The sequence below is a fragment of the Palaemon carinicauda genome, chromosome 18 (genome assembly GCF_036898095.1).
Source record: "Palaemon carinicauda isolate YSFRI2023 chromosome 18, ASM3689809v2, whole genome shotgun sequence".
Classification (NCBI taxonomy): Eukaryota; Metazoa; Arthropoda; class Malacostraca; order Decapoda; family Palaemonidae; genus Palaemon; species Palaemon carinicauda.
The window spans coordinates 110,803,866-110,813,865 of NC_090742.1; positions in this window are offsets into that span (position 1 = coordinate 110,803,866).

Here is a 10,000-nt window from a genome sequence, read left to right on the forward strand (position 1 = left end):
AAACATCAGTAATTCTTAATGAGAGAGAGAGAGAGAGAGAGAGAGAGAGAGAGAGAGAGAGAGAGAGAGAGAGAGAGAGAGAGAGAGAGAGAGAGAGAGAGAGAGTAATAATAATAATAATAATTCTTTATTTCCAATATTTACATTGGGTATTCATAAAACATAAAGCTACAATTAGTAAAGAGAGAGAGAGAGAGAGAGAGAGAGAGAGAGAGAGAGAGAGAGAGAGATAGAGAGAGAGAGAGAGAGTAATAATAATAATAATTCTTTATTTCCAATATTTACATTGGGTATTCATAAAATATAAAGCTACAATTAGTAGAGAGAGAGAGAGAGAGAGAGAGAGAGAGAGAGAGAGAGAGAGAGAGAGAGAGAGAAATAAGATAAACAAGGAAGAATATTATACTTGGGTTAAATTCAATAATGAAAAGTATGAGTAGTTAGAAAAAAAATAATGTTCACACTTTTTATTATATATATTTAAGACTTTTTTCTTACAATTAATTGCAATAAGAGACTCTTGAAGGACGGAGTTAAAACTTTATTAATTAGTCGCCTTTAGCTTATTAACTTTACCCCCAAAAGTTGAAAAGAAAGTTTTTTTTTTTTTTTCTAGGGTAAGCTTCTATTCCTGCTCCGAATCGTAGGCTATCACTCAGCCCGGGGTATTTTGACCTTTTCCGGGACCTTTTATTCTATTATAAGATTCAAAGTTTATTTTCAGGATTGTGTGGCCTTGAGTAAAAAAAAAAAAAGAAAAAAAAAAAACCTACCTCAGATAGAGAGTCGGAATCAATGAGAGAAAAAGGCGACTATCATGAAAGAAAGAGATGTCTGTTTCACATTTTCATTTGTATATCTTGTTTTCGATTTTTTTTTTTTTACGAAATGGTTTTGGTAGCTCTATTTTGACTTTTCCGGGACCTTTTATTCTATCATAACATTCAAAGCTTATTTTCAGGATCGTGTGGCCTTGAGTAAATAAAAAAAAAAAAAAAAAAAAAAAAAAACACCTAACTCAGATATAGAGACGGAATCAATGAGAGAAAAACGCGACTATCATGAAAGAAAAAGATATCCGTTTCACATTCTCATTTACATATTTTGTTTTCGAATTTTTTTTTTTTTACGAAATGGTTTTGGTAGCTCTATTTTGACTTTTCCGGGACCTTTTATTCTATTATAACATTCAAAGTTTATTTTCAGGATTGTGTGGCCTAAAAAAAAAAGAAAAAAAAATCTACCTCAGATAGAGAGTCGGAATCAATGAGGAAAAACGCGACTATCATAGAAGAAAAAGATGTCTGTTTCACATTTTCATTTGCATATTTTGTTTTCGAAATTTTTTTTTTTTTACGAAATGGTTTTCGTAGCTCTATTTTGAATTTTCCGGGGCCTTTTACTACATTATAACATTCAAAGTTTATTTTCACGATTGTAAAAAAAAAAAAAAAAAATCTACCTCAGAGATGGAGTCGGAATCAATGAGAGAAAAACGCGACTATCATAAAAGAAAAAGATGTCTGTTTCACATTTTCATTTGCATATTTTGTTTTCGATTTTTTTTTTTTTTTATTTTACGAAATGGTTTTGGTAGCTCTATTTTGACTTTTCCGGGACCTTTTACTCTATTATGACATTCAAAGTTTATTTTCACGATTGTGTAAAAAAAAGAAAAATAAATAAATAAATAAACTTCTACCTCAGATAGAGAGTCGGAATCAATGAGAGAAAAACGCGACTATCATAAAAGAAAAAGATGTCTGTTTCACATTTTCATTTGCATATCTTGTTTTCGATTTTCTTTTTTTTTTACAAAATGGTTTTGGTAGCTCTATTTTGACTTTTCCGGGACCTTTTATTCTATTGCAACATTCAAAGTTTATTTTCAGGATTGTGTGGCCTTGGGAAAAAAAAAAATCTATCTCAGATAAAGAGTCGGAATCAATGAGAGAAAAACGCGACTATCATATAAGAAAAAGATATCTGTTTCACATTTTCATTTGCATATTTTGTTTTCGATTTTTTTTTCTTTACGAAATGGTTTTGGTAGCTCTAAAAGTAACTTATTTTAAAATAAGTAACAAGTCTTAACTAATCAAGTAAGTGTTTTTATCTACTTTCAAACTTTTTTTCTAATTACATTTAGTGAAGAAAATTCAGATTATTTCAATGAACAGCAAGAAATTTATCTTTTTGTATTATCCTTGTTTATATTTATAATAAAACATAAAATAATTCAATTCGCCATAGTTCAAAAACTTTATTTATCAGACCAAATAAGTAATACCTTAGAGGCGTAAGTCTCTTAAAAGGGATTTTAAGATTTGATATCAACTTTCGCAATTGTATATCAAAAATAGAATTTTAGCTCCATTACCAACTGTCGAGAATCTTCCTAGAAGGACTGGTTTCTGATTACATGAAAGGCTTCAAGATACGTAAAATATACAAAAAATTCATAAATACGGTGAGAAGTATAAAACACACACGCGCCAGTGTTTTATGGTGGATTACAACTAGGGTGAGAAGGGCATAAGGAGCGCTACATATAGATAATATATATATATATATATATATATATATATATATATATATATATATATATACATATATATACACACTTAATTTTAAGTACTATTACTACTGTAACGATATCGATTACACACGCACACACACACGCACACATACACACACACACACACACACACACACATATATATATATATATATATATATAGACAGATAGATAGACAGATAGATAGATATATATATATATATACATACAGAATTTTCAGTACTATTATCACTAACAATATCAATTACACATACAAACACACACACACACACACATATATATATATATATATATATATATATATATATATATATATATATATGTGTGTGTGTGTGTGTGTGTGTGTGTGTGTGTGTGTGTGCTATTAAACTAGCAAACCCTCTACCCTTCCCCACCTAGTTCCAATCCTCCACCGACGACTGACTTATACTTAGCACTTACTACATTGGTTAATATAGATCTGTGCCTCATCTTTATGTTAAAATGAATAATAATAATAATAATAATAATAATAATAATAATAATTATTATTATTATTATTATTATTATTACTTGCTAAGATACAACCCTAGTAGGAAAAGCGGGATGCTATAAGCCAAAGGGCTCCAACAGGGAAAACAGCCCAGTGAGGGAAGGAAATAAGGAAAAACTACAAGAGAAGTTTAAGAATAATACCATTAAAACAAATCTTTCATATATAATCTATACAAACTTGAAAATAACAAGAGAATAAAAACTTCACAATAACAAGAGGAAGAGAAACAAGATAGAATAGTGTGCTCGAGTGCACCCTCAAGCAAGAGATCTCTAACCCAGAACAGTGGAAGACCATGGTGAATGCAGTCATAAACCCCTATTAAGTCTAGGAACAGAAAAGACTAGGTGGTGGGATCATTCCATCCTCATTCCAGCATCCTCGGGATAGTCTCAAACTATCGTGCTAGGTGTGCTAGGCAGTATCTTTGGCGAGGTCTGGAAGTGGGGTTTGTCCAAACTCCTGGGACGAAAGAGTAAACCACAGCGCGCTCCTGGGACCAAAGAGTAAACCACAGTGCGCTCCTGGGACCAAAATGTAAACCACAGCGTGCTCCTGGGACCAAGGAGTAAACCACAGCGCGCTCCTGGGACCAAAAAGTAAACCCCAGCGTGCTCCTGGGACCAAAGAGTAAACCACAGCGCGCTCCTGGGACCAAAAAGTAAACCACAGCGTGCTCCTGGGACCAAGGAGTAAACCACAGCGCGCTCCTTGGACCAAAGAGTAAACCACAGCGCAAGCTGGCTCAGTGGAGGCAAGTATTGCCAACTAATGACGTCATCATCTACCACATACTATTTGTTATCTCTTGTCATATTATTTTATATAACGTCCCTTTACTTTGGCCCAGTGGAGGCAAGTATTGCCGACCAATGACGTCATCATCTACCACATACTCCATGTTACCATTTATAATATTTTATACAACGTACCTTTACTTCAGAAACAGGTCTTCCGAGCGCTATTTTAACTCTTAAAATGACATCTTTGCTTTTACGGTTTTAATGAAATATTTTTCTATTCTTTATTTATAATAAATGACATCGGCGTCAATGACCTTAGATGCCTGCCAGAAAACCTCAAATCAATTAATCAATCAATCGCTCACAATTAAATATAATCTCACAGATATACTGTGCACGCCATCTGTGTGGGTTGCTATTGAAGGCTGACAATATTTGCTTCCATTAAGAGAGTTCGTGATGTGACTGGCTCTAATTTCGTCCAGAGACAAACCCTTCCAGGCTTCGCTAATATGGTGGCCGGATACCGGTGTCTAATATACTGTTGATATCAAAGTGGTAATTTTGTCTATACAGCTGAGAGGAAATGTCCTTGTCTTATAACATCTCTCTGCATTAGGATTAAAGAAAAACCACGAGACCATGTACCCTAAGGTGTAAATTCTTTAGGGAGGATGAAAAGATATGAAAGATGTGTTATTTGGAGTATATACTAAGTAAATGGGGAACGTCCTCAGGGAAACACCTTGTTACTGGAGGAAAAATTCTTAATAAAGGGAGATATTACGTTGGATTTTCATTCAATCTCTGTCTTTCCATCAGTCTGCGAGCCTTTAAAGAGAAAAAGACATATCTTTGTGTTTCTAAGCTGGAGCTCTGCTGCTATTTAACTTAATCACGGTGGCTTTTAGTTCCCTAGCGAAACTGTTTCTTACCAAATTTCACCATTTAGCAATGTCCCTTACAATATGAAAAACTATATACACACAATAGTCAATGGCATATACTTTAATCGGTGAATTTTATCCCTGGATATTAAAGACCTCCTCTTTCTCTTACACTCTTTTTCACCCTCGAATCTTCCCATATGACTAAACCATCTCCAATATTATGATCTATCTCTACCCTTGACTTTTACATACACACCACGAACACACACACACACACACACACACACACATATATATATATATATATATATATATATATATAAATATATATATATATATATATATATATATATATATATATATATATATATATATATATACTGTATATATACAAGAATGTTAGTTTGTCAGTTTTACACATGCCACCAAAATTATTAGGTAGGTATGGCGTTTGCGTCCTAATTCTAACTTTTATGGAATTTGTTTGAAACTGATTAGGATTCAGATAATATTAAATATCCCTTAGGTGTAAGTTATCTAAACGCAATATTAATTCGATATTAATGTGTCTTTGATTTAATACTTGAAATTATATGAAAGTATATATATATATATATATATATATATATATATATACTGTATATGTATATATGCATATATTGTGTATAGCATATTATATATACATGCATATACAGTAGACATATGCTACGTAGACAGGGTATATATATATATATAAATATATATATATATATATATATATATATATATACATATATATATATATAATAAGGCCTCCAAAGAAAATATGCATAAACGCTGAAAAAAATCCTATTTCATACAAATGATTATCATCTAAGGGCTAAAATTCTCTACTATATATAACTACGCCCATTCATATATTATAAAAAAAAAGATCAAATATCTACAGTATTATTAATCAAAAATACTCGTTTGTGAAAAGGCAAATACACTAGTGTTTGTACAAGAACTTTTGTGAATTCATTGCGTAAGGGAAATCTTATCTTGACTGCGTGTACATGTTTGGTACGGGTTCTGTTCCTATATTCACGGAAAATATTTACCACAGAAAGGCAGCAATGTTTATAATATAGATTTTGTTGCTCAATATACTTAAAACTTCTTACCCCTGATAGAAGATTGACTGGCTATTGACATAATGTACATAGCAGTAAATAAAAAAGAAGACACCAGCCATCCGTTGAGATAATACCACTAGAGAGTTATGGCGTCTTTTGACTGGCCAGACAGTACTACATTGGATCGTTATCTCTGACTACGGTTCATTTTCCCTTTGCCTACACATACACCGAATAGTCTGGCCTATTCTTTACATATTTTCCTCTGTCCTCATACACCTGACAACAGTGAGATTACCAAACACTTCTTTACCCAAGGGTTAATGCAATGTAATTGTTCAGTGGTTACTTTCCTCTTGGTAAGGGTAGAAAAGACTCTTTAGCTATAGTGAGCAGCTCTTCTAGGAGAAGGACACTCCAAAATCAAACCATTGTTCTCTAGTCTTAGGTAGTGCCATAGCCTCTGTACCATGGACTTCCACTGTCTTGGGTTAGAGTTCTCTTGCTTGAGGGTACACTCGGGCACACTTTTCTATCTTATTTCTCTTCTTTTTTTGTTATAGTTTATATAGGGGATATTTATTTTAATGTTACTCTTCTTAAAATTTTCTATTTTTCCCTCCCTCACTTGTCAATTTTTCATGTTGGAGCCCCTGGGCCTATAACATCCTGCTTTTCCAACTAGGGTTGTAGCTTAGCAAGTAATAATAATAATAATAATAATAATAATAATAATAATAATCATCATCATCATAACAATAATAATAATAATCATAACAATAATAATAATAATAATAATAATAACAATAATAATAAAGAGAATAATAATAATAACTCGGTGTTTTCTCTTTTGGCCTTACAGTTATTCTTTATGTTTTTTCTCTTAACGTTCGGGCCTTCCTCTGACCTCCACGTACGGTCCAATAAGCCACGTGTATCCAGCGGCGCTAATTAAGGACCGACTTAGGCTTCCCTTTGAAGTTGCTTAATAGAGTTGTAGTGACCTGAGTGCATGTTTTGAGGAGACAGATTTGTGTAGATTGTTACACAAGATGGACAAATACTTTGGCGTTAATTGTAAGGACAAGAGCTTAATACTATTTTCGACAAAATTCAGGACTGACTTTAGGAGGAAAATTGCCCAACATTGTCAGCAGATATTTTTCGACAAAATTCAGGACTGACTTTAGGAGGTAAATTGCCCAACATTGTCAACGGATATTTTTCGACAAAATTCAGGACTGACTTCAGGAGGGAAATTGCCCAACATCGTCAGCAGATATTGCTTCAAGTCAATAAAGTGAAATGAACTCCAATATAATTCTAATTTTTTTATCTCTGTCACTTCATGTTTTCGTTTCTTATGATAGTAGTTCTAAATAAAATAAAAAAGGAACGGCTCCTTAGTAAGTTTGTAAGGACAAGAGCCTAATATTATTTTCGAAAAATTCAGGACTGACTTTAGGAGGAAAATTGACCAACATTGTCAGCAGATATTTTTCGACAAAATTCAGGACTGACTTTAGGAGGAAAATTGCCCAACATTGTCAGCAGATATTTTTCGACAAAATTCAGGACTGACTTCAGGAGGAAAATTCCCCAACATTGCCAACAGATATTGCTTTGCTTAAGTCAATAAAGTGAAATAAACTCCAATATAACTCTTATTTTATTTCTGTCACTTCATGTTTTCGTTTCTTATGAGAGTAGTTCTAAATAAAATGAAAAAGGAACGGCTCCTTAGTAAGTTTGTAAGGACAAGAGCCTAATACTATTTTCGACAAATTTATGACTGACTTTAGGAGGAAAATTGCCCAACATTGTCAGCAGATATTGCTTTGCTTCAAGTCAATAAAGTGAAATAAACTCCAATATAACTCTTATTTTATCTCTGTCACTTCATGTTTTCGTTTCTTATGATAGTAGTTCTAAATAAAATGAAAAAGGAACGGCTCCTTAGTAAGTTTGTAAGGACAAGAGCCTGATATTATTTTCGACAAAATTCAGGACTGACTTCAGGAGGAAAATTGCCCAACATTGTCAGCAGATATTGCTTTGCTTAAGTCAATAAAGTGAAATAAACCTCCAATATTATTCCTATTTTATCTCTGTCACTTCATGTTTTCGTTTCTTATGATAGTAGTTCTAAAAAAATGAAAAAGGAACGGCTCCTTAGTAAGTTTGTAAGGACAAGAGCCTAATATTATTTTCGACAAAATTCAGGACTGACTTTAGGAGGAAAATTGCCCAACATTGTCAGCAGATATTGCTTTGTTAAGTCAATAAAGCGAAATAAACTCCAATATAATTCTTATTTTATCTCTGTCACTTCATGTTTTCGTTTCTTATGATAGTTCTAAAATAATGAAAAAGGGACGGCTCCTTAGTAAGTTTGAATACAATGTCTTAAACCTATAAAAACTGTGAAAGAAAACTGCATAAACCTTTCATTATTTTGGGACAATCTTTGTAATAGGATAGAAAACAAATAAAATTTCGAACATGGCGGTGGTTAACTTGACCCGCGGTGACTAACCCAAATTCAAATAGCTTTCTCGGAACACATTATTGTGAACACTAGTCAATATCTGACATACTTTGGCCATGAGCATTAGTGAAAAGCTTCGTAGAAAAGGAAGAAAACCACAAAGTAATATCTTTATTTCTTTCTAAAATGATTTTCAATCTTTAAGGCTCTCATATTTTTCCTACACTTAAAAATTTGTATTGAAAAAAAAAAATGAAAAAAAAAAAATAAGAAGTTTGGCAATATTTATTCCAGGATTTTTACAGTTTTAAAAAGGGTTATATTGACGTATAAGAGTGATATTACAGTCACCAACCCGTAAAAGATAATAACAAAGTAAGGTGAAATTACGGTCGCCTGTATTTTAATGAAATACGGTCAAGAAAAGTATATTTTTTACGGAGAATTTCCGATAAAAATTACGGATTTTTGCTAACAGAGTAGTGTATCCTTGATAAAAGTTCTCACCACGCCACATCAGGACATGAAGCACATATTTTTTTAAATGAACACATACAAATGTATTAATTCCCGCGTCTCTCAGTTTACTGGACGATCAAACATGTCTGTGGCGATAGATAATCTGAGTCTTCTCTGTGACAGGCTAATTTCAATCACCCCTGTGACTAGCTGATCGGAGTCTCCTGTGACTGGATAATCTGAGTGACACAAATAGCTGATCAGAGTCTCCTCTGACTGGATAATCTGAGTCACCCAAATAGCTGATCTGAGTCTCCTCTGTGACTAATTAATTTAAAACACTGCTGTGACTAGCTCGTCGGAGTTTCCTCTGTGACTAATTAATTTAAAACACTGCTGTGACCAGCTGGTCGGAGTCTCCTCTGTGACCAATTAATTTAAAACGCTGCTGTGACCAGCTGGTCGGAGTCTCCGCTGTGACTAATTAATTTAAAACACTGCTGTGACTAGCTGGTCGGAGTCTCCTCTGTGACTAATTAATTTAAAAAACTGCTGTGACTAGCTGGTCGGAGTCTCCGCTGTGACTAATTAATTTAAAACACTGCTGTGACTAGCTGGTCGGAGTCTCCTCTGTGACTAATTAATTTAAAACACTGCTGTGACTAGCTGGTCGGAGTCTCCTCTGTGACTAATTAATTTAAAACACTGCTGTGACTAGCTGGTCGGAGTCTCCTCTGTGACTAATCAATTTAAAAAACTGCTGTGACTAGCTGGTCGGAGTCTCCTCTGTGACTAATCAATTTAAAAAACTGCTGTGACTAGCCTGTCGGAGTCTTCTGTGACTGGATAATCTGTGTCACCCCCTGTGAGTAGTTGACACAAGCCTTCTGTTACTAATTAATTTAAAACACTACTGTGACTAGCTGGTCGGAGTCTCCTGTGACTGGATAATCTGAGTGACCCAAATAGCTGATCTGAGTCTCCTCTGTGACTAATTAATTTAAAACACTGCTGTGACTAGCTGGTCGGAGTCTCCTGTAACTGCATAATCTGAGTCACCCCTGTGAGTAGTTGATACAAGCCTCCTCTGTGACTAACTAATTTAAAACACTACCCTGACTAGCTGGTCGGAGTCTCCTCTGTGACTAATTAATTTAAAATACTGCTGTGACTAGCTGTCGGAGTCTCCTCTGTGACTAATTAATTTAAA